Source organism: Mus caroli, unplaced genomic scaffold, assembly GCF_978045245.1.
Source record: "Mus caroli unplaced genomic scaffold, Mus_caroli_1 scaffold_4, whole genome shotgun sequence".
NCBI lineage: Eukaryota > Metazoa > Chordata > Mammalia > Rodentia > Muridae > Mus > Mus caroli.
Window position 1 is genome coordinate 89,912,030 of NW_028227259.1, and position 22,317 is coordinate 89,934,346.

Consider the following 22,317-nt stretch of genomic DNA (forward strand, 5'->3'; position numbering starts at 1 on the left):
GATAAAAGGAATTTGCCAACAAACACAATAAACAAGGCTCTTGTTTTCCATTATATGCATTTCATATGTTGAGACTTGTATCTACTATTAGGCAGATTAGATGAGTTATTTGCTGTTTTGCTGTCAATCTCCTTTTCTCTGACCTTCTAAAAAATTGTATAATTCATGTTGCAATAGAGCTATGATGACCAGAATGGAGAATATGCATAACTACACATTACACTCATCTACCAAGGTTAATCTTTTCTCTGTAACTGGAACACAATTACTGTGTTAATACCAGCTATGCCCAAGTAGCTCCCTAATATGGCACTGATTCCTGAAGTAAGGCAGCCAAATATTAGATGATTAAAGATACATTATTTAATGTTGAGCATTTACGATTTTGGTAAGGACATTACCAAGGACGATTCCTGGCTTGGAGAGGGGTTCCTAAGAAAGTGTGTTTGGGAGTAGTAAAAGAATGACTGGAAGTCAATCATGGGTGCAACATGAAAGCTCTGTGTTCTGCTTTAGCTGGCTCTCCAGAGATCCATGTAGATAGTTCAGCTATTGCAGCTAAAAGTCCAGTCATTTATTGACATAATTTTTCAACCATTACCCAAGGTTCTCTTTCGATTATTCCACAAATCATCATTTTATGACTTCAGTCCCTTGATTCAGAGAATCAGCAAGTACATTTTTTTTAAAGATAACAAATGATCTCAGAGATCTGCCTGATTTTGTAAGCATAAATAATAAGTTTAGCTACATGCAGTCCCATCCTGAAATTGCCATTCCCACCCTGCCTGAACCTAAAGTCACTCTGTTCTAGGATGAGCTTGAACTAAGTAATCTGCCTGCCTGTGTACCTGATAAAAAATGTAGATGGGTGGGATCTTGCCCTGAGATCACCATTTCCTAAAATCTTTATCTGTTTTCTTAATATTTTTCTGACAAACTGGCTCATTAGTGTAACTGTCTGTTCTTTTAGGTCTGTGAAGCCATTTGAAGAGTTCATATTACATCCCTATATTTTGCATAGTTGAAAAATTATATATCTGTGAATTCATGTTTTCAGAGTTCTTTACCACAGCCCTAAGGGATGTCCTTAGGTTACAGTGTTTACCTTTTTGATGAAGAATGTATACTTGCCTCCCAGACACATCCTGTTTCTAATTATCATAGAGACATTTACTATAACAGGTAAAACATTCCTCAAAGGAAGAATATGAATATATGTTCATTATTACAAACAAGCCCCACACTCAAGAAACCATCAGCACTCATAGAAACCCACATCTTGCTCTCTCTGTTCCAGAGGTGGGGAACCCTGTCATGTTGTCCCTTCCACAGCAATGCAGAACTCAGCAGGACACTACATAATACTTTAGGTATTTGAGGTGCTATCTTAAACATGTAGCTTATCTTTAAATTTAAAGCCAAATATATGATGCCTTTTTATTTTTCTTTGTATATACATACCTAAAATCCAAAGGATTAAGAGTAAGACTGGGACCTCTAAAATGTATGCTTCTTTATTTCCTTCTTTTTTTTTTATGATTAGTCCATACTCAGGTAATTTAGAGCTGAGGAGATATTTTAAATAGGACAATGGTACAGCTATCATTCACTTCAACCAGAAACTATTAGAGTTCTGTCATCACTCAAAGCTAGGAATTTTTAATTCAATAAGAAAAGGCCATATTCTCTTGTAGTTGTATAACTAGCTCAATTTTTAGGTTGAGAATAGACACAATTTCTATCTACTATCCACCATTCAACAACCAGGCCAGGAGAAAGTTAAGTGAAATTAAGAAAACATATTGTGTTAACACAATGATTTGGAGTTGATAGAATTTTGAACATTAACCAACTAATGAGCCCTTTCCTTGGAGAGGCAATGAGAACATGGAATACTTATGAACTATGAACTTTGAGGCTCCTTCCTTCTCTTGTACACATGAAAAATGCTCTGTGATAAGAGTTATATAACAACAGCTCTGCTGATAAGGTCTGGACTCTGTTTCATGAAGCCTACATTTCTTCATATGCAGAATTTCACAAAGGAATTCTATTGTCTAAATTTGCATTTTATTGCTGTGAAGAGATACCATGATCAAGGCAACTCTTATAAAGTAAAATATTTAATTGGGGCTGGACTACAGAATCAGCCCTTTAATAATTTATCATCATGGAAAGAAGCATGGAGGCATGCAAGCAGACATAATGTTAGAGAAGGAGCTGAGAGTACTTTATTTTGATCCAAAGGCTACCAGAGCAGACTGGAATTCCACTCTAGGCAGAGCTTAAAGCTAGAAACCTCGAACCTACCCCCACAGTGTTTCACCCTATCCAACAAGGCCACATCTACTCCAAAAAGGCCATAATTCCTAATAGTGTCATCCTCTGTGGGTCAATCATTCAAACACATGAGTCTATGGGGTTCAAACCTATTCAAACCACCACAGCTATAGAAGTCATTTCCCAGCTGTTAGTTCTTTAATCCACAGATAAAATAAGTTACACTGATGAATGTGGCTTGTATATCACCAGGGATTTTCTGCAGTCTCACCTGACTTTTGATAACACTCAGGCAAGGGAAAAGCAGAAGAAAACAGCAGAAGAGAAAGAAAACTTGAGCGAGAAGGATATTGAGTGGCCAAAGTGGTGTTCAACCCCAGTTTCTTACACAGTGGCATGGCTAGTTCACTACTTCTCAGTGTATGATTACCATACTTTGATCTCAGCTGGAAAAAAAAATAAAGTGAAAAGAATAGGAAGCAATCATGAAGTCAACACAAAAAGCCCTTTTTAAAATGTAAATAAAGATAAACCAAAATACATAAATATAAGTCATTTGGTGATAAAGTTGGTAACATTTACCAAATGCTTTTAATGTTCACAATATTATAGTAATTTATGTGCATCTTTAGTTATGCACATATACAATATAGTTATTTCTTACATCATCCACCAGTGTTCCTTTGGATAGCTGTTACCCATGCTCTTTTGCTCACTTGAAGAGCTGATTTTCCTACCAGCCAACTAGTACTTAATGGTGGTGGTCACACTGCCCTGCTAACTTGAGCTGCCCCTTGGAGGGATGGTCTTCTCTTGGAATGAGAATTGCTAATTGCTGATTGTAAATCAGAGTTGTCTCCATTGTTATGGGAATGAATCTAATTAGCCTAATCCTGGTGAACAACATTAGCCTATTAGCATCTTAAATTTTGCTGGTCTCCAGCTGCCTTGGTTAACAGACCATGTATTTGGTATTTTGGAAGCAGTGCTCTTTCAGCTAAATTCTTAGTGTTATTTAATTATTTTCAAGTAAACCTATCATTAAATCCTTTATGTCACAAATGCTATCACTTCAGACTTCCCTTACATCAAGATGAGTATCCTGTCCTTTAATTTAGGCACCTACTGTCATATGATCAGAAAATACGGTAAACTAGTACATATTTGGTGTTACAACTAAATGATGAGTTGTAGAAATAGAAAATAGAGACTGGAAAATTACACAGTGATCCCAATATAAGTATTTATTTTAGCAGAAAATTAAACATTTCATTATAAATGTGATTATACAGTACGAATGACAAAATGTTTTAAGTATAATGGATAAACACAGAGCCAAAGAACAGTCCATTAAAATTTAAGAAATTACTGCAATTCTATATTTGCTTTTTCTAGAAATAACTTTCAAATATTGTTAGTAATGGTTTTCTGAGGGAAAAAATGACAGCTTAGTTCATTGCCTTCATTTTTTGGAAAAAAGTACCTGATATCTTTGACTGGAGAGCAAGCATACAGATATATATTTTAGGGAAAAGCAGGAAAATAGACCATAATAATTTAAATGTACTAACAGTTGTTATATATTTTTCCCTATTATAATATGGATTCACTGACCCTCTCTTGCCTGTGACATCATATAAACACAGTAGCTGTCTTTTATTTAAAAAGTTAATGATGAATCTTCTCATAATGTACTAATCCCTGTGGTCAGAGCTGTATTTGTGTGCTCCGTGAGCCCCTTGTGTTATTCTTAAATAAAATTCAGTATACCCTGTGTTCCTTCTCAAAGATTCAGAATGCTATTAGTTATTATCTTGTTTATATTTTAAATGACATTCTGGAAAGAGCATATTTAAATTAATAGTGCCCCTGTGTCAGGAAAATAAGAAATTCTAGGATTGTCATTGAAATAGCAAAGGAAAGATGAGATGCCTTCAGGAAAGTGTGATTATGTTGCATTCTCCAATTTACCTGCAGTCTAAGACAGGAGTGGGTTATTTGAAAATGGGATGAGGATAGGTGACAGGCAGGTCCCTTTGCTTCTAAGTACAATTTCTATTCCATTCATTACTTCACCAAACCCAGAGACCTGAGATGTCTTTCCCTTCATCTAGTCTCATTTTTTCTTTTTTCCTGTCTTACCATTTTTTGAAATATAAACACACACCATTTTGCAACCAATAATGTAGCAGATGCCACATAGGCCAGCAGGAACCCAATCACATCCAGAGAATGGTACTGAAACCATCTGTGGTCATGGGCTGCTACAAGAAGATGCTTGGCTCCTTTGTGACGCATGACAAACTCAATCCAGAAGACTGCTCAGTCCAGGAGCTTCACTGGCTGGTCATGGTGGATTCTTGATAGCCTCATGGCATTCTATTGCCCGCGATTTTGTTCCCCTGGTAAGAACACGCTCAGGGCAACCGGAATCTTCTGCGGCACAAGCTTTATTGCTTACCCCTTCAGGAGCCAGTGGAGAAGAGAGCACCAGAGAGAGAGAGATAGAGAGATCCCCTGAATGGCGAAAACCCATCCCTTTTATGGAGGACTGTCCTCCGCCTCAGACGTGTCGCTCCCTGATTGGCTGCAGCCCATCGGCAGGAGTTGTCTTCATGGGGAAGGCAGAGCACATGGGGTGGGAAACTACCCCAGCGCATGTGCAGGTGGTTTGTTTACACAGGTGCCAGTGCCATCAGCGCCATCTTGTAATGGCCAATGTGAGGGCGGCTCCTTACATCTCCCCCTTTTCTTTTATTTAAGAGCAATAGGCCACCCATTCTAATGAGAGTGGAGATAGAGGTCAAATCCCCAGTGTGCAAAATAGGGGCTTTACACAAAACCTCCTCCCAGGCTCATCACCTGAAGGGGTCTTGGTCTGCTCCCGTGTAGTTTTTCCTGGGGGAAGGACACTTGGACACTCAACCTTCTTGAAAGATGACATGTCTCCCTAGAATAGGCTCATAAATGCCACAGAGCCCTTCTACTGCAGTGCTTAGCCGTGCAACTCTCTCGGGCTGCTGAAGCACACTCACTCTATCCCGTGCAATGAGACTAGCCTCGTGGGGTGCAAGAGCTGAGTGGCCATCGACCTATTGCTTAAGCATAGATAACCATATATCAGGGGAAACACTATGTTCTAGTGCTGTAAGCGCCTGGGAAATAACCACCATGTCTCTCCTAGTTTGGGCCTTAAGCTTACAGACCAATCAGAGAAGCAACACTAATCCACAGCAAAGAACAGCTCCAAATAATTCCACCCCCACCCATTCTTTAAAGAAGGAAAATGTTGAAAAGATAGTCCTTAGGTCAGGGACAGGTCCAAGTGCGTGGGGCAAGTCTCAATTTTCAAAGGGTCTGTTCAAATTTAGCCGTCCAATTCTGTATCTCCCAACGCTGCTCTCCCTTTGTTGTTATCGCACTGGACATCACCAAGACGAGGGACATCAGTATTCCCTTGGTCAGTCTGGATTTTTCGGGTGAGTCTTTCTGGTATCCAAAATGGGTTGTCTTCATTCTGTGGAAAAACACAAACAGCTCCCCTGGATCCTATCAAAATAGGATCCGGTCCTTTCCATTTGTTACTTAAAACATCTTTCCATTTAACCATTTCTTTGGGCCTATCTGGCTCTGAACAATGACGTTCAGCCGCTGTATCTTTGTTAATTGTCCAGTGGCTTCACCTGTTCGGGAGAGAGCCTTCCAGGCCTTAATAGCTGTGGAGGAAATTTGGGCATAAGCTCCCCAATGATAATTTGTTTGATCAGCGGTATAAGCTCCCTGACCCGTTAACAGGTCAAAGGTCCAATCTCTCTGCTCTGGAGTCAAAGCGGCAGCATTTGCTCGGGCCTGCGTTTGTGCAGCCTCTTGCCATAGTGCTCTCCATTCCATATATTTGCCTGCACTGGGGAGAGCGGCTTTTGCAATCATTTGCCAATCTGCAGGAGTTAATGCCTCGCCAGCAAGCCTGTCTAACTGCACCAAGGTAAAATTAGCATTGGCTCCATATTTACGGACCGATTCAGCAAGCTCTTTAATCTGTGTATAATCTACCGGAGCGTGAACACGCCCACCCTCGGCTCCTTCAAAGACCGGAAATGCCTGTTGTAGCTTCCTTTGTGCCTCTCTTGAAATGAACGAGTCCATGCACTGCCTCTCTGCGCAGGGCTGACGCACTACGCAGGGAGGGGGCTCGCATAGGGCGGAGGTGCACTATGACCTTGAGGCCAAGCAGCAAGCTGGCCTTTGCCAGCTGCTTTTGGCTTTTTTCTTGACCTATAAGCTAGCATTTCTCTCTCATAACGAGCTGCTCCCTCCTCTAAGTCTGTTTTCTCAGAAGAGCTAATTTCTTTATCTGATTCACAGCTACTAAGAACTGGCTCTTTAAACTCGTCTCTTTTCTCCTCTTTCCTTCTAATCTCTCCCCAGGTATTTTTCCCTGACATTAACTTTTCCTTGGGTTCAAGACCCGTGGAAAGGCCTGTGTACTTATTTGGTGCACCATGTTTCCTCTTTTTTCCTGCTCTCTCTCCCCGCTTTACTTCTGATAGACTGTCTTGAATTTTGTCCAGAATTCTCCATCCTGCCTTAACCACTTGTTGACATGTGAAAAGAAATAAAAGAGCTTTTAACACTAGAGAAAGTTCAAGACCAGACATACCTTGTAAAGCTGTAACGTGCGTCCCATCCCCACAGTTCTGGTTCCACTCCGTTCCCCAGCTGAAGAGTTCTGAACCCATGCCGGATCCTTCTCAACAGTCTGTTTTGCGGGAACACTTCATTACCACAGTTCCCCAGCTGAAGAGTTCTGAACCCACACCGGATCCTTCTCAACAGTCTGTTTTACGGGAACACTTCATTAACCACTCCTTCCCCTTGAAGTAGTAGCTCACGGGTTTCGGCACCATTTATTGCCCACGCTTTTGTTCCCCTGGTAAGAACACGCTCAGGGCAACCAGAATCTTCTGCAGCACAAGCTTTATTGCTTACCCCTTCAGGAGCCAGTGGAGAAGAGAGCACCAGAGAGAGAGAGATAGAGAGATCCCCTGAATGGCGAAAACCCATCCCTTTTATGGAGGACTGTCCTCCACCTCGGACGTGTCGCTCCCTGATTGGCTGCAGCCCATCGGCAGGAGTTGTCTTCACGGGGAAGGCAGAGCACATGGGTGGGAAACTACCCCAGCGCATGTGCAGATGGTTTGTTTACACAGGTGCCAGTGCCATCAGCGCCATCTTGTAATGGCCAATGTGAGGGCGGCTCCTTACAGCATTCTCTTTATAACTTGAAAAAATGCACAAACAATCATTTGTCTGTTTTTTTTTAAGTAAATATGTGACATATGTTTAACTCATCATTTGTTCTTATAAGAACATTTGCTACAGCCATAACAGTTTAAAATTTTTCCTCAAACAGCATTCAGGGCCCAGCAGGACAGTCAGGGTTATATAGTGAGACACTATCTCAAAAGAAAACAACCAGAACAAAGCAAAATGAACAGATAACCTCAAGTCAAGAGCTAAGTATTTAGAAGGAAGAGTATGCTTTCTCTTGGAGTTTAATAGTAAGGAGAGTTAATATATTTACCTTTGCTTTGATCATAAGCTAAAGTTCTGGACTCAATCCAGACTATATCCCAGACTATATCACATAGAGATAATGTGAGTAATGTGGTTTGTGAAGAGGTGTCCTGTTGCTTCTAAGACATCCAAAGGATTAGGGGAAAGTGATTAACACTCACTTGGGTGTTAAAAGCCACAGTGTGGGCTTATTCATGTGTGTCCTTCTTTGTGCATGTTAGTGGACAACCTGTGGGCAGGTGCTAGCTGATGGACAAGGGAGATTCAGTTTTCTATAAAGTTGTGGTCATGGTGTGTTAACACTGCTCTAGTAGATAAGTCTAAACCTATGTGCTATGGGCAGCACAAATAAGACTCAGTGGTTTATTAAAATAGATATGAAGTGGGAAGGAGTGAATTTGAGAGGAGTTGGAGTAGGAGTAGGAGATGTGATATGTATATCTAGATATATATGTAGATATTTACTCAAAGAATAAAAATATAGCTTATAAACTAAAATAAAAGAAAGTAAATTTATAAAATAAAATAAAATAAATAAAAATAGTTTAATACAAATTAAACCACCTATTCTTCTTCAATTATATTGAACTATAGAAGATTCAGTACTTACGATGGCTCATTGATGATTGTTCTCAGAGCATTGAGCAGATCTGAGCTTGTCATCTTTTTCATGTTCACCTCCACTGCTGCTCCTTTGGCCTTCATGTGAGCAATGTTGTCAGGCTGATCAGCGAACATGGGGACTCCCACCATAGGGATCCCATGGTAAATGGCCTCATAGATTCCATTTGTTCCACCATGGGTGATAAAAGCTCTGGTTTTGGGATGTCCTATTTTGAAGACAAAGGAAGGAATGAGTATAGATTTCATGCTAATTAGTTGTGGAATTTCAGAGGTAGAAGGGTAAGGGTTATAGTTATCAGTGAAGGCAACATTTTGTATAAATGTTGAGCATGAGACATTATTATTCTAGGGAATTATACTCCCATATGTGTGAGTATGTGTGTGTGTGGGGGGGAGTGAACTTCTTTTAACTGTCTGGGAAGATATTAGTGAGGTAGAGATGCTTAACATCTGATGGAAACTGAAGATGCTTAAAGATATAGTTTTGTCCACAGGGCAACCATGAATGCATACCATTCAGTTATTTCTTCCTTAAACCTGGAGGTGAGGACTATGCTGTAACTTAGTGGTGGAGTATTTCCATTGCATGCAGAATATTCTAGATTCAATACTCAGTTTTAATACAAAAGTAAAACTTGAAGTAATATATAAAATGTAAGCAATTTCTTAGCATTGAGACAGTTGAAAATATCCAATAATTTTGAGGGTTTTTTTTCAATTGGATATTTATTTATTTATATTTCAAATGTTATACCCTTTGCCAGTTTCCCATTCAGAACCCCGCTATTCCCTCCCCACTCCCTATGAGGGTGTTCCCCCACCCACCCCCACCTCACCACCCTGACATTCCGCCTACACTGGGGCATTGAGCCTTCACAGGACCAAGGGCCTCTAACTTGTTTTCTGACTACACAGAGTTTTCTTGCCCCAGAGTCTTACCAAGAAGATCATTCTGAGGAATCCAAATAGTCTTGTATCAGATCCTAATGTGTCTGGTATCTTTCCTTTGTATCACCACAAAACCTGTAGAAGACAATGTTTTATTTTGCAAGTAAAGCACACATTTTGAAGGTGTGCTGAGGCAGCAAATTACTGAGAACAAACTGTATACATACTTTAGGTTGTATTTGAGAAGGGGTTACAAATATGGACATTTGCAAACAAAGAGTTAAGGTTAGGACTGTCCACAGCAAGCCACTACTAACAGCTTCTACTACTGATCAAATAAACACAGATTAGTAATTCGATCTTTATTACTGAACAGCCATTTGGAATATACTATTGGGATAATTCTTTTCCTTGTAGGCTTTGGGGTTTTTGTTTGTTTGTTTTGAGGGAAAACTATATAGGATTTGCTTATAAATCACTTTTGAAAAACTTAATTTTGGAGTAATGAGACAAGTTTTTAATTTCTAAATGAGAAAGACTGAAAGAGACAAACGTAGGATAAAAGACACAATTTTTAAGATGACTATCAAAGTATTACCTTTATAAAATTATATTAAAACTAACCAATACATGAGTGACACGAAGTTAGTCCAGGAATAGGAATAAATAGAGTTAAATTGTAGAATAAGAACAATAAACTTTAAGGTTAACTGAATGTCATAAATTATAAACTACATTATATTTTAAAATGATATTCAATTTTTGTTTGTACAATTGTAGAATATTCAATTTAGAGAGAATAGTACATTCTAGACGTTCTATTTCAAAAACACCCATATTTACATATAGTCTTAATGCGAATCAGAAAGTTGAAGTATCGCTTTTAGCATGATATCTTTCTAAAGAAAGTATAGTGTCTTTCTTCTTAAAAGCATGGTGTTAAACTAAATTTCAGAATTTGGTGTCAGTCAATCCAGGCCAAATGATTTTAGAAGTGGCCTAATGTTTTCTTTTCTATCCTATTCATAGATTATAGAAGTCTATTTTTCATAGTAACTGGGAAATAAGGCAAATGAACAAATACGTCAAAAAATAACACTAACTCTTGAAAACCATCATTAGTAGTGTTCAGCAGCTGACAGGTTTCTGCTTCTCTCTGCAGATACCACTACCAGTCTCTCTATTGCTAGTCTGAAGCTGTTCTGGTCTCAAAGACCAAGGGCTTTACTGACCTTTTGAGGAGTCTGGATGAGGGCTGAGGCAACGAGATTGGCCTTTTCATCTGTCAGGTTTTTGACCATTGACCCCAGAGAAAATACCACAATACCATGTTCCCCTGAGGTCTGTACAAACTCTTCCATTTCCTGCAAACATGGCATTCTGTTGAAAATGTGTAAAATCATTAGGAGGAAATCTAGTTCCCTTACAATTCTAGGTAGAAAACTTGGAATTAAGGTTCAAAGGAATGTTTATATTTCTCTGTCCCATGACATGTAAAACCAGAAGTAAATGTTGAGAAAATATGTTTTTTGAAAAAAAAATATAAGATGTATTCAAGAAGAATGTCACACCAAATCACCGTAGAAGGGAGCAGAAAATAGAGGCAGCACTTCTCTTTGCAAGTGAATATGCTATTCTCAAAATGTATCTGTAAGAAAATAAAATGTTAGTTGACTTGGATGAACATTAGTGAAGCCAGTTAACCAGACTTTCAGAATTATTATTATGCCTATTACACATCAATGATCCCAATACAAGTATCTTGAAACTATCATAATATTTGAATCTATCTACTCATGTTATTATTTTTTCTTGATGTAGATGAGTTCAGACTGCATCAAACCTTCTTTGTTGGTTAAACAAATGTTTCCTAAAAAAATATCATCTAAAATACCTCTTTATCTTCTTAATAATATTATACTAAAACTTAAAGTCATCTTCATTATTAGTTCCTGATAATGGTTTCATACCAATTGTTACTATGACAATACAGTTCACCACAATGCCTATTAATACACACACTGAAGTCTGAGAGATAGGCCTGATCCCGAAGGCTCTCCAAATGTGCTTTCTCTTATTCATCAAATCCTAAACAGCTCATCAGGAGTACTCGTAAAGGCCTCTTTCTCTATCAGTTAGGGAATGTGTCCTTGGCCAGAGCTCAGTCAGGGACATGAGGAAGACTTCAGCACACCCCAGGCCATCCATGATCCTGTCTTTCTACCCCCATTGCAGATTCCACACCATAGAAAAACAAACATTTTTAATATACCTTTTATTCCATTTTGTTTTTAGTTTCTTTTTTTTTATTGAAAATAGATTCTTCTCACATAAACCATTCTTACCATTAACCACACAGTTAATCCACTTCTCCTGATATCCCACCCCCTCCAAAACACAGTTCCCCCCTCTCCAGATCCACTCTGAAGCTTAAATTCTCAAGTCCAAATGATTCACTATAGCTAATAAAATTAATATGATGAAAGCAGTGGAAGAGTGCACTGGAAGAGTGGAGTTACTCGGCAGCACATCTTTGTTATCAAAGATGTTAACCTTGAAGGAAAATCAGTTATTGTATTGTGGAATAATAAAGACCATCTTTGTCATCAACCTATCTTACGTAAAGGCTTAGCAGGTTTGCAGTGTAGTACTCTCACAGACTCAAAAGTTGGTAAATATGGATGAGAAAATTCAAAATCCCAATATGTTCGCATTAGCCAAATCTCAGCTTTCCCCATAGTCTCCCACAGTGTGGTGGGTCTTCCTGGAGAGTACACATAATGTTGATTGGAAGAAATTAGTACTCATATTTGTGAATTAAAAAGGTATGCATTTTCTCATTAGCTATTGGAAGGAAATGTAGATTTCCTAAGATACTTATCATAACTCTAGGTTAAAAGAGGAGGAGAGTGAAAACTAGAAATTACAAAGAGAGTGAAAGAGTGTCTTAAAAAAAAAACAATAAAAGTTTACATGCAGCTACAATGACTGATGAATTCCACAATTTCTTCTCTTTAGTAAAAGGCAGAAGATAGATTGGCTCTATTTTGTAAACTATGTGCCACCATTCACTGCTCTCCAGTCTCTTCCTAGGAACAAATTTCTCTTATACACTGTGTTATACTTGGTTTAAAAATTATGTTGGAGGATTCCCATTATGGAAATGATTCGTCATTATTTCATTGTTGGGGGAGCCCTGATTAATTTTCAGAATACAATAAACTTTGGGATGTGAGATACAAATGGAAGGATAACCAATACAGGTCTTTACACTTACCATTAAGAAGAACACTGGAACAAGAAAAATATTGAATGATACTTTCAAGAGCTATCTAGAGAAGATAACTATGTTTATATATTAATATTAGATAATTATTCACAGAAAAACTTGCTTTAGGTAAGAAAAAAATTGTCAATGAGAATTTTTTTAAGTAAACCTGTTGATCTTGTGCAGGCTGGCAGATACTACTTATAAAGACCATTATTTAGCAGTTTTGACATGTGCATGAAGTCACAAAGCCTAATGACATAGTTAGGTTCACCACCTGAGGATACTGAGCTCAGAGTTTCCAGGCAGTGCATTTAATCCATCTCAAATCTCACCACCAAAATGTTTATATCCCTAACTTGCTTTAAATTATGTGTGCTTCGTCCAGGCTTTAGAGAAGTTCAGTAGATAAATTTTATATTCATAGATTTTAGAGTTCAGAAATAATTATTTACAATAGTTATTGAATTCTATGTTAAAGCATTCATATATGGATCTTGGATTGCATATCATTGGTAACATGTTTGTATTACATCAAGAGGCCTTGAAATTTTATTCCAAGAATTCTATAAAAAGCTGGCAGCAGTAATTCCTATAACATTAGTTTGGGGTATTTAAAGAGAAATGAATACCTGGTTTTCATTTGCTAACCAGGTTCACCAAATTGGTGGGATCCAAAGTCAATGGGCCATTTCTTAGTACATAAGGCAATAGCAATATGAGGAGACAATTAATACCGTCTAGGGTCCATACACAACTACATATAACCTCACATCCATGCACACATATAAACACATAGACCTAAAGCAGTGATTCAGGGTTATAAATATGAAGTCCATGTAATGCATAGAAAATTGGACAAATATTTACACTTAAAGGCAATTACTTTCTTAATGTACATTTTTGAAGTATTAGGGAGGAACAATGATTGTAAATGTATGAGGATCAGGGAGTTTGTTGTGAAATTGTGTCTACTAGAAGTGTTAGAAAGTGTACTGTAAGTCTCAACAACTGAGTGCTCAAACATGAGCTGAACAAGGGAAACAAAAACAGATGTATCAAAATGGGCAGGGGACAGACCTGCAGGCCTCAACCTTAAACAACTGTAGGTCATGCTAAAAGTGGGAGACACTGCCTTTCCCAGAGACGAACACACCAATAGTTTATCCTTGACCCACTGGAAACATATATTCAGCCCTGAAAGCATATATTCGAATATAATTTTGCTAAATAAGCAGGTTGTATTTATGTATTATATATACACATAAATGTGTCTGTATGTGTGTGTGTGTGTGTGTGTGTGTGTGTGTGTATAATGAAAAAAAGAGGCCATCAAGTTGAAAGAGAATAAGAGGGCATATATGGAAGAGCTTTAAGGAAATATGGAACTGATGAAATGATATAATAATATATACTCACAAAATGAAATAAAATTTAACAGTCATAAACTGTACTAAATTGAATTTATCCAGATGTTTAAGGAATAGTTTACCATGTCCAAACTAATAACTGTGATACACCAAGTTGAAATTTAAGAATTAAAATATTATGATATAAAGCATTTTTTACTAGATTGGCATTCATTTGTAGCTTTTTGTATGTTTTGACAACATCTATCCTATTTCAAGTTATCACAAAGCAGTTTGGTGAGAACTTCATACTTCCCAGTTTCTAGAACAATTAAATATTGCATATGTCATGCTGCTTGCAAAGTGGGAGTGTTGTCATTGCATTCACAAGTATGTCTACATTGTAGATTCTGTCATCTCATCTAGTAAATTCTCTGTGACCTCATTCTCACTGGGCACATAAATTCTTTCAAAGTTCTGTGTCGGACACTTGATGTGCTGTGACCTTGGAAGATACTCTGGTATCGGGACTGTCAGCCCTGCCCACGCTATGCAAGCTTCTTGAGAAGCTTTACGTTGAAGCCCATATCTTGGTTACACTCCAGGACACTGTCATGAAAGCTGTGATCAGCACAGCAGAGGCACAGCAGAGAATCATGGTCCTATCTGAGAGACCATTGCTGTGGCTCCCCACCCTTCACTGAAGAGGATGAGTGTCTGTTAATTTAAGTGGCAATTTATAAATGAAGCAAGTCAAATACTAACTTCCAGAGTTATAAAAACACACAAATGGGAAGAAATCTGTCAGTAATTGTCTATGTATAGCACTTATATGCCTTATAGGCTAATGAAATTAGACCAATAGACATTTAAATTTCTTTTGTAACCCTATGGATCTAATTGTCTCTACCTCCAGAGCTCTGTTACTAGAAGCCTCTGCTACTGTACTGTGTATTTTCATGTGGACTCTGGTGGGCAGTATCAAACCCTCACACTCGTTAAGCTACACCATTACTGACTAAGCAATCTTGCCACCTATTGTTATCATATTCATTTGTAGAACAATTTTTTAAAGATAATAATCAGGTAAACTTGTTAGTCCAAGATGTTTATCAGAACAAACTAGTTACTAGTCTCAGAAAATGCAAAGACAATGCATAACAACTTTAAAGGTGTGACTTAAAGGACAAGATAAATATTTTAATAATAAAATTGAAAGATGCCTTGATTTCCCACCAAAAGTTAAAAACATGCTGTTATTAAAGTTATACTTTGTTTTTTGTTCTGTTCCCATAACATAAAACATATAGGAAGCGAGAAATAAAAAATATAGGAAGTGAATTTGTTTAGTTAACTCACTTTGTAAGGTTAAAATCTGACATCTGGAAGAATCTTGAGTTTGGGGATGAAGGACTTCTGGCTACATCAAAACACAGCAGATGGCATCCTGACTGCATGCCTATGAACGTGAGAGAGTAACCACTCTGAAATGTAGGGAGCAAAGATAAGCACAATGAAGAACAATGGCTACATGTGCTGCTGAATAGGAATGATATTGTCATATTCCTTATATTCCCATTCCATTATCTGTTAGGTGGATAAAGGTGATTAGCCCCTCCTCCAATAAGAGATGCAATACTGATAACACAGGATATAAACTTTTGGATGAGCTCACTTGTATGTATCCTTTTATTCCCCTCTGCCCCTTAAAAGTATGTGTGCTAGTCATTAACCACAATCCAACTTTACTATTCGACTTTTTCCATAAAGAATGGAAGGATAACATTATAAGGAGAACTCTGTAGGAAACAAACACTTTATGAAATCTCTTATATTAAGAATAATAATATAGATTCTTCCAGTTTCTGTCTGTGCTCTGAGCTGATCCTGTGCCACAGTTCTCCATACCCAAATTCTTCCTGGAGAGAGCTGGTCTCCCAGGAGTTCTGATGCACAGTCTTACAGGAGGAACAAGCTAGAGTCAGAGACAGCAAGACCACCCACCAGAAATAACCAGATGGAAAGAGGCAAGGGCAAGAACATAAGCAACAGAAACCTAAGCTACTTGGCATCATAAGAACCCAGGTCTCCCACCACAGCAAGCCCTGGATACCCCAACACACCAGAAAAGCAAGACTCTGATTTAAAATCACATTTCATGATGATGATAGAGGACTTTAAAAAGGACATAAATAACTCCCTTAAAGAAATACAGGAGAACACAGGTAAACAGCTAGAAGACCTTAAAGAAGAAACACAAAAATCCCTTAAAGAATTACAGAAAAACACAATCAAACAGGTGAAGGAATTGAACAAAACCATAAAGGATCTAAAAATGTAAAAAGAAACAATAAAGAAATCACAAAGGGAGACAATCTTTGAGATAGAAAACCTAACAAAGAGATCACAAGTTACAGATGCAAGCATCACCAATAGAATACAAGAAATAGAAGAGAGAATCTCAGGTACAGAAGATACCATAGAAAACATTGATACAAGAGTCAAAGAAAATGCAAAATGCAAAAATAAACTCCAAACCAAAAATGTTCAGGAAATCCATGACACAAGGAGAAGACCAAACCTAAGGATAATATGTATAGAAAAGGTGAATATTCCCAACTTAAAGGGCCAGTAACTATCTTCAACACCATTATAGAAGAAAACTTTCCTAAACTAAAGAGATGTTCATAAACATACAAGAGGCCTACAGAACTCCAAACAGATTGAACCAGGAAAAATTCCTCCCCTCACGTAATAGTCAAAACACCAAATTCATAAAACAAAGAAAGAATATTAAAAGCAGTAAGGGGAAAATGTCAGATAGCATATAAAGGGAGACATATCAGAATTACAGCAGACTTCTCACTAGAGACAATGAAAGCTAGAAGATCCGGGTGAGATGTCATACAGACCCTAAGAGAACACAAATGCCAAACCATGCTACTATACCCAGCAAAACTCTCAATTACCAGAGATTGAGAAACCAAGATATTCCAGGACAAAACAAATTTACACAATATCTTTTTTACAAACTTGGCCCTACAAAGGATAATAGATTGAAAACCCCAACACTAGGAGGGAAACTATACCCTAGAAAAAGCAGGAAAGTAATCTTCTTTCAAAAAAACAAAAGGAAGATAGCCACACAAACATAAAAATAACATCAAATATAAGAGGAAACAACAATTACTATTCCTTAATATCTCGTAATGGACTCAATTCCCCAATAAAAAGACATAAAAGTAACAGACTGGATACATAAACAGGACCTAACATTTTGCTGCATACAGGAAACGTGCACCTCCGTGTCAAAGAAAGACACTCAGAACAAAGGGCTGAAAAAAATTTTCCAAGCAAATGTTCCCAAGAAACAAGCTGGAGTTGTCATTTTATTAGCATAAATAAAATCAATCTCAACCAAAAGTTATCAAAAAGGATAAGGAAGGACACTTCATACTCATCAAAGGAATAATTTACTAAGAAGAACTGTATCCAAATCAACACAATCAGGAATGAAAAGGGAGACATAACAACAGAAACCAAGGAAATCCTAAACAACCACCAGATCCTATTACAAAAGGCCATACTCAACAAAACCAGAAAATCTCGATAAAATGGACACTTTTCTATTCAGATACCAAATATCAAAGTTAAATCAGGATCAGATAAACAATCTAAACAGTCATAAAAGCCCTAAAGAAATAGAAGCAGTCATTAGAAGTCTCCTAGCCAAAAAAAGCCCAGGACCAGACCGGTTTAGGGCAGAATTCTATTAGACCTTCAAAAAAGACTTGATTCCAATACTCTACAATTTTACAAAATAGAAACAGATGGAACACTACCCAATTCATTCTATGAAGCCATAGTTATCCTAAGTGTTCTCCCTAGAAGACAAAACAGTTTCTGGCTAATCAGGAACTTGGCACAGTTCCCTTTCATAGAGGTCTTCATAAGAGATATTTTTTTCTACTTCTATCATGCTTAATGTTCCAAATAGATATTAAAAACTGGTTGAGTGCATATTACTTTTAGCTCCAGAAGATTCATATATATTTAAGAGGTATTTAACTATTAAAATTATTTTCATGTCTATAAAATAATAATAATAATACCCATAATCAGCTTCCAAACGCTGACACCATTGCATACACTAGCAAGATTTTGCTGAAAGGACCCAGATATAGCTGTCTCTTGTGAAACAATGCCGGGGCCTAGCAAACACAGAAGTGGATGCTCACAGTCAGCTATTGGATGGATCACAGGGCTCCCAATGGAGAAGCTAGAGAAAGTACCCAAGGAGTTAAAGGTATCTGCAACCCTATAGGGGGAACAACATGATGAACTAACCAGTACCCCGGAGCTCTTGTCTCTAGCTGCATATGTATCAAAAGATGGCCTAGTCGGCCATCACTGGAAAGAGAGGCCCATTGGACTTGCAAACTTTATATGCCCCAATACAGGGGAATGCCAGGGCCAAAAGAATGGGAATGGGTGGGTAGGGAAGGAGGGGGGGTATGGGGGACTTTTGGGATAGCATTGGAAATGTAATTGAGGAAAATACGTAATAAAAATATTAAAAATTAAAAAAAATACACTTGTCTTTTTCACTATTAGTTTATTCACACTGGGTATCCGTATCACTATCAAAATATATAATATCCAGGAAAAGGCATTACATACAACTAGTTTCTGACAATGTCCTCCTACTTAAAATATTTTCTGTTCAAAAGTGTTTAGTGGGCAAGTGAGCTGGCTCAGTAGGTAAAGGTGTTTGCCACCCAGCTTAAGAACATGAATTCAATCCTGAGGACTTACATGGCAGAGGGTAAGACAGATCCTCAACTTAAATTACAACCTCCACCTGCACTCTATGGAATACAGAGATGGGGGTAGGGAGGGATAAGAGAGAAGGGGGATGTTTAGTAATATAGGGAACACGGAGGACTTAAGTATTTAACAAACAACGTCTCAAATGGTAGGATTTGCAAGTCTAGTCATTATTCTGTAATGTAAGAGGTAAAGTTTTTTTTTTATTTATTTACAAAGACATTCACAAACATATGATTGTTATGGCTTACTTTGAAAGATTTAGCACCTACCATGTTTTTCTGCAGATTTTTGCTTTTACATTTAACTCTTACTAAAACACAAGGCAATAGCAGTTTGAGAAAGAGTGTTAATTATTTATAATTAACCCCAAGCTTTATTTGTCAATAAAACATGCAGTTTTTCCAATCAAGGAAGATTAAAACTTACCAACTTACCACATCCAAAGATATAAAAACTCCATGGTTAACCTTCTTGGCAACTGTGTGAATTTCTTCATGACCCCTGTGTGTGTCCTTTGAGAGTTTCCTACAACTCATTTTGATCATATTCACCCCTTACCGAATTCTTTCCAGATATGCCTTCTCCCATACTCACCCAACCTTTTGTTGTATTTTGGTTTTTAAATTCGCAAGATCAATTAATGCTCCCTTAATACTCTTAAGTGTCTTGTCTTCTAATGGAGTACATAGAGTTACTACATTCTCAGAGGAAACTGTCTCTCCCTTTCCTAGCAGGTAACAATTACCAGTGACTCTGGGTGATAGGTATAATTTCATGACTCATTCCCAACACCATGCAGAGAATCAATGCAGTTTTTACTTACACAGGTTTTAAGCAGAAGACAATTTTCCTTCTAGTCATCCACATGTCTCTGTATATGTACATATGACATTACCACTGCCTCTGTGTGCATCTCTGTATTTATATTTGAGGTCATACAATTCCTCTGCATGTGTCTATTTATGTACCTATGATGTCAGTTTCAGCTGTTGATTCCTCATTATAAGGCATTGCTGTAGATATTGTGTTATTGGACCCTCCTACAACATTGTTGTCAGATGTTATCTCTTGCATTTCATTGAGAACTACAGTAGAGTTTTGTTACATATCATAAAACTAATATGCAAAGTTGTTCAACTGGGATTATATTTTCAGATTTATTTGGCCCACTGCTGAACTGGCATGATCATTCACATTTAGTAAGAAAATGGAAAATAACATTCATACATTGTAGATTTCCTCGAGTCACTACTTTTATAAGATTGACTGGATTGTGGAGTACATTGATAAACATAAAGAGGATGGCCTTTTTATTCTGAGTGATTGATTCATCTTTCTTCCTGCTTCCTAGTTATAGTCAATTCTCATTTTCCTCCTTATGTCATCTTTTAAAACAATTCAGAACACAGTTCCTTGAAACTAGTATACTGCTACACAGATTTCAAATTATAGATACAGTTACAGAATTAAAGAAAAACTTACTAGAATCCTTGCTTATATTCAAATGATAAAACAAAATGGCTACAAAAATGGCTACATACCTAAAGCTTTAGTGTAATAGGAATCCCACTGCTTCCAAAGGGTTTCAAACTTGCAGTCCTACATTCTGTAAGAAATGAAGTTTCTTACTCGGCCAGTGAAAGACATCTAGTCTGTGAGTTCCTACCGAATTGCAGGTACATAGGAAGGAGGGAATGGGACCTTTCAACGATGCTTTTCCACTCTGGAGGTAGTGGAAAACCACAAGGAATAGATAAATGGAATTCTCAGTTCTAAAGCCACGATGTCACCACAAGGAAATACTGGGTCTGATAACAGTACTTCGAACATTTCTTTCTGCAGCTTAACCATCAGCTTTTCATTCTTAAGAACGCCATCACAGATACCTCTGGCCACCACGTGGAACTCCTCAATGACTTTGGCCGTTTCCTTATAGAAGTCTAGATAGTTGAAGGAGATGGCCTGCTTTCCAGCCAAGTCAAAACAAAGTCCTTGATCTCACTTTCAATTTTTTCCTTGCCAAAGGGCACTGGATATATTTCGAATGTCAGAGATGGGCTGATGGATGATGAAAAGGGTCCCGGAGGCCACAAGGACAGTCACATTATGCTCTATTCTTAAGAGTTCATCAATTATGATCTTAACATTTACCCAGTGACTGCCTTCCATGGGCAAGATGAGAACGTTCCTACCAAGACTCATTCCGAGGAGACTTATATGAAAAGAACAGAGCAAAATGTTCTTCAACATGACTGATTTGATGTAGATTTCTTAAAATGTGTAACAAACAAATTTCTCTACTTTCCTAGAAAAAAAAGAAATACAAAAATATGATTCCCTTTTTTATTTAAGCAAATCATATTTTAGTAATCCTTTCTCTTCCACAAGTTGTTAGCAGCAATAGATTCATGTTTAATGGAATCAGGCTCAAAGTAAGCTACCATGTGCTTTAATGTGATTCCTACTTTTTATCCCTTCTGAATTTGATCTTTTGACCCCTTTTTGTATATCCTATTTGTTGATATTTTCTCCTTAAACTGATTCAAGTCCTTGTACTCATCAGTGCTAACCTTTAAGCCTAGATAATGTCAATGGGAAAGTGCCAGAATCTACTCAGATATGTAAGGACTTTAACAGTGATATTTATTTATTTATTTATTTATTTATTTATTTATTTATTTATTTATTTAAGTGAGTTAATATAATTGCATTACTGGCAATAAAGCTTTTGTTTTAATGACATAGTCATATAAGTTTATGACAAAAGCATAATATGAAAGTCAAATACATGTGGTACATCATTCAATTATATTCATTAATGCTTCACCAACACATTTGAGAAGTTATTTTGTCAGTTACTGAGGAAATATAAGTAAGCAAATAAAATATGCACTGAAAGATATGTAATGTGTGATAAATGATGCTCTCGAGAACAGGCTCTATTTGAAGAGGTTTGCTTATTCAAGAACAATCTGACTAAGTTATCTCCAAGAACAAGCTTACCCAGGCTAGTTAGGGATGCCTTAGGTATAAAGTCAGCCTTTAATACTTGCTAATAGTTGCTAATATGAAAGACCCTGGAGAGTGCTTGGCATATATCAATCTCATTCTTTTCTTTTGTCATTTTCAAGAGATTTGACCTAAGTGGAAAATGTTATTTCACTTTTATGTTTTGTCTGCTGATGACAGCCTCATCCACAATTATGTAATCTTTAAATTAGCTATAATACTTCACTGGACTGGACAATTGATTGTGATTCTCTTTATTTATGTAATTTTTAGCAAGAAGTCAATCCCAGTTAAATATAGTATCTTCTAGTAATTTTTAACTTATTGGGTAAAATGTTTTATTAGAAAATTAATGCAAAGTATGTTTTTCACATTTATTTTATACTAAATAAAATTTAAGAATAAATTACATAAAATGTGTTACTACATAAAATGTACAGTTATATAATATAGAATTGATACTTATACAATCATATGTACAGCCTGAAT

The 22,317-nt window shown here is 37.2% G+C and overlaps 1 pseudogene; it reads right to left on the reverse strand.

The window, feature by feature from the left end:
• Positions 1–4,399: 4,399 nt before the first annotated feature.
• LOC110288316 (UDP-glucuronosyltransferase 2A1-like) lies at positions 4,400–21,069 on the reverse strand (annotated as a pseudogene).
• Positions 21,070–22,317: the final 1,248 nt, after the last annotated feature.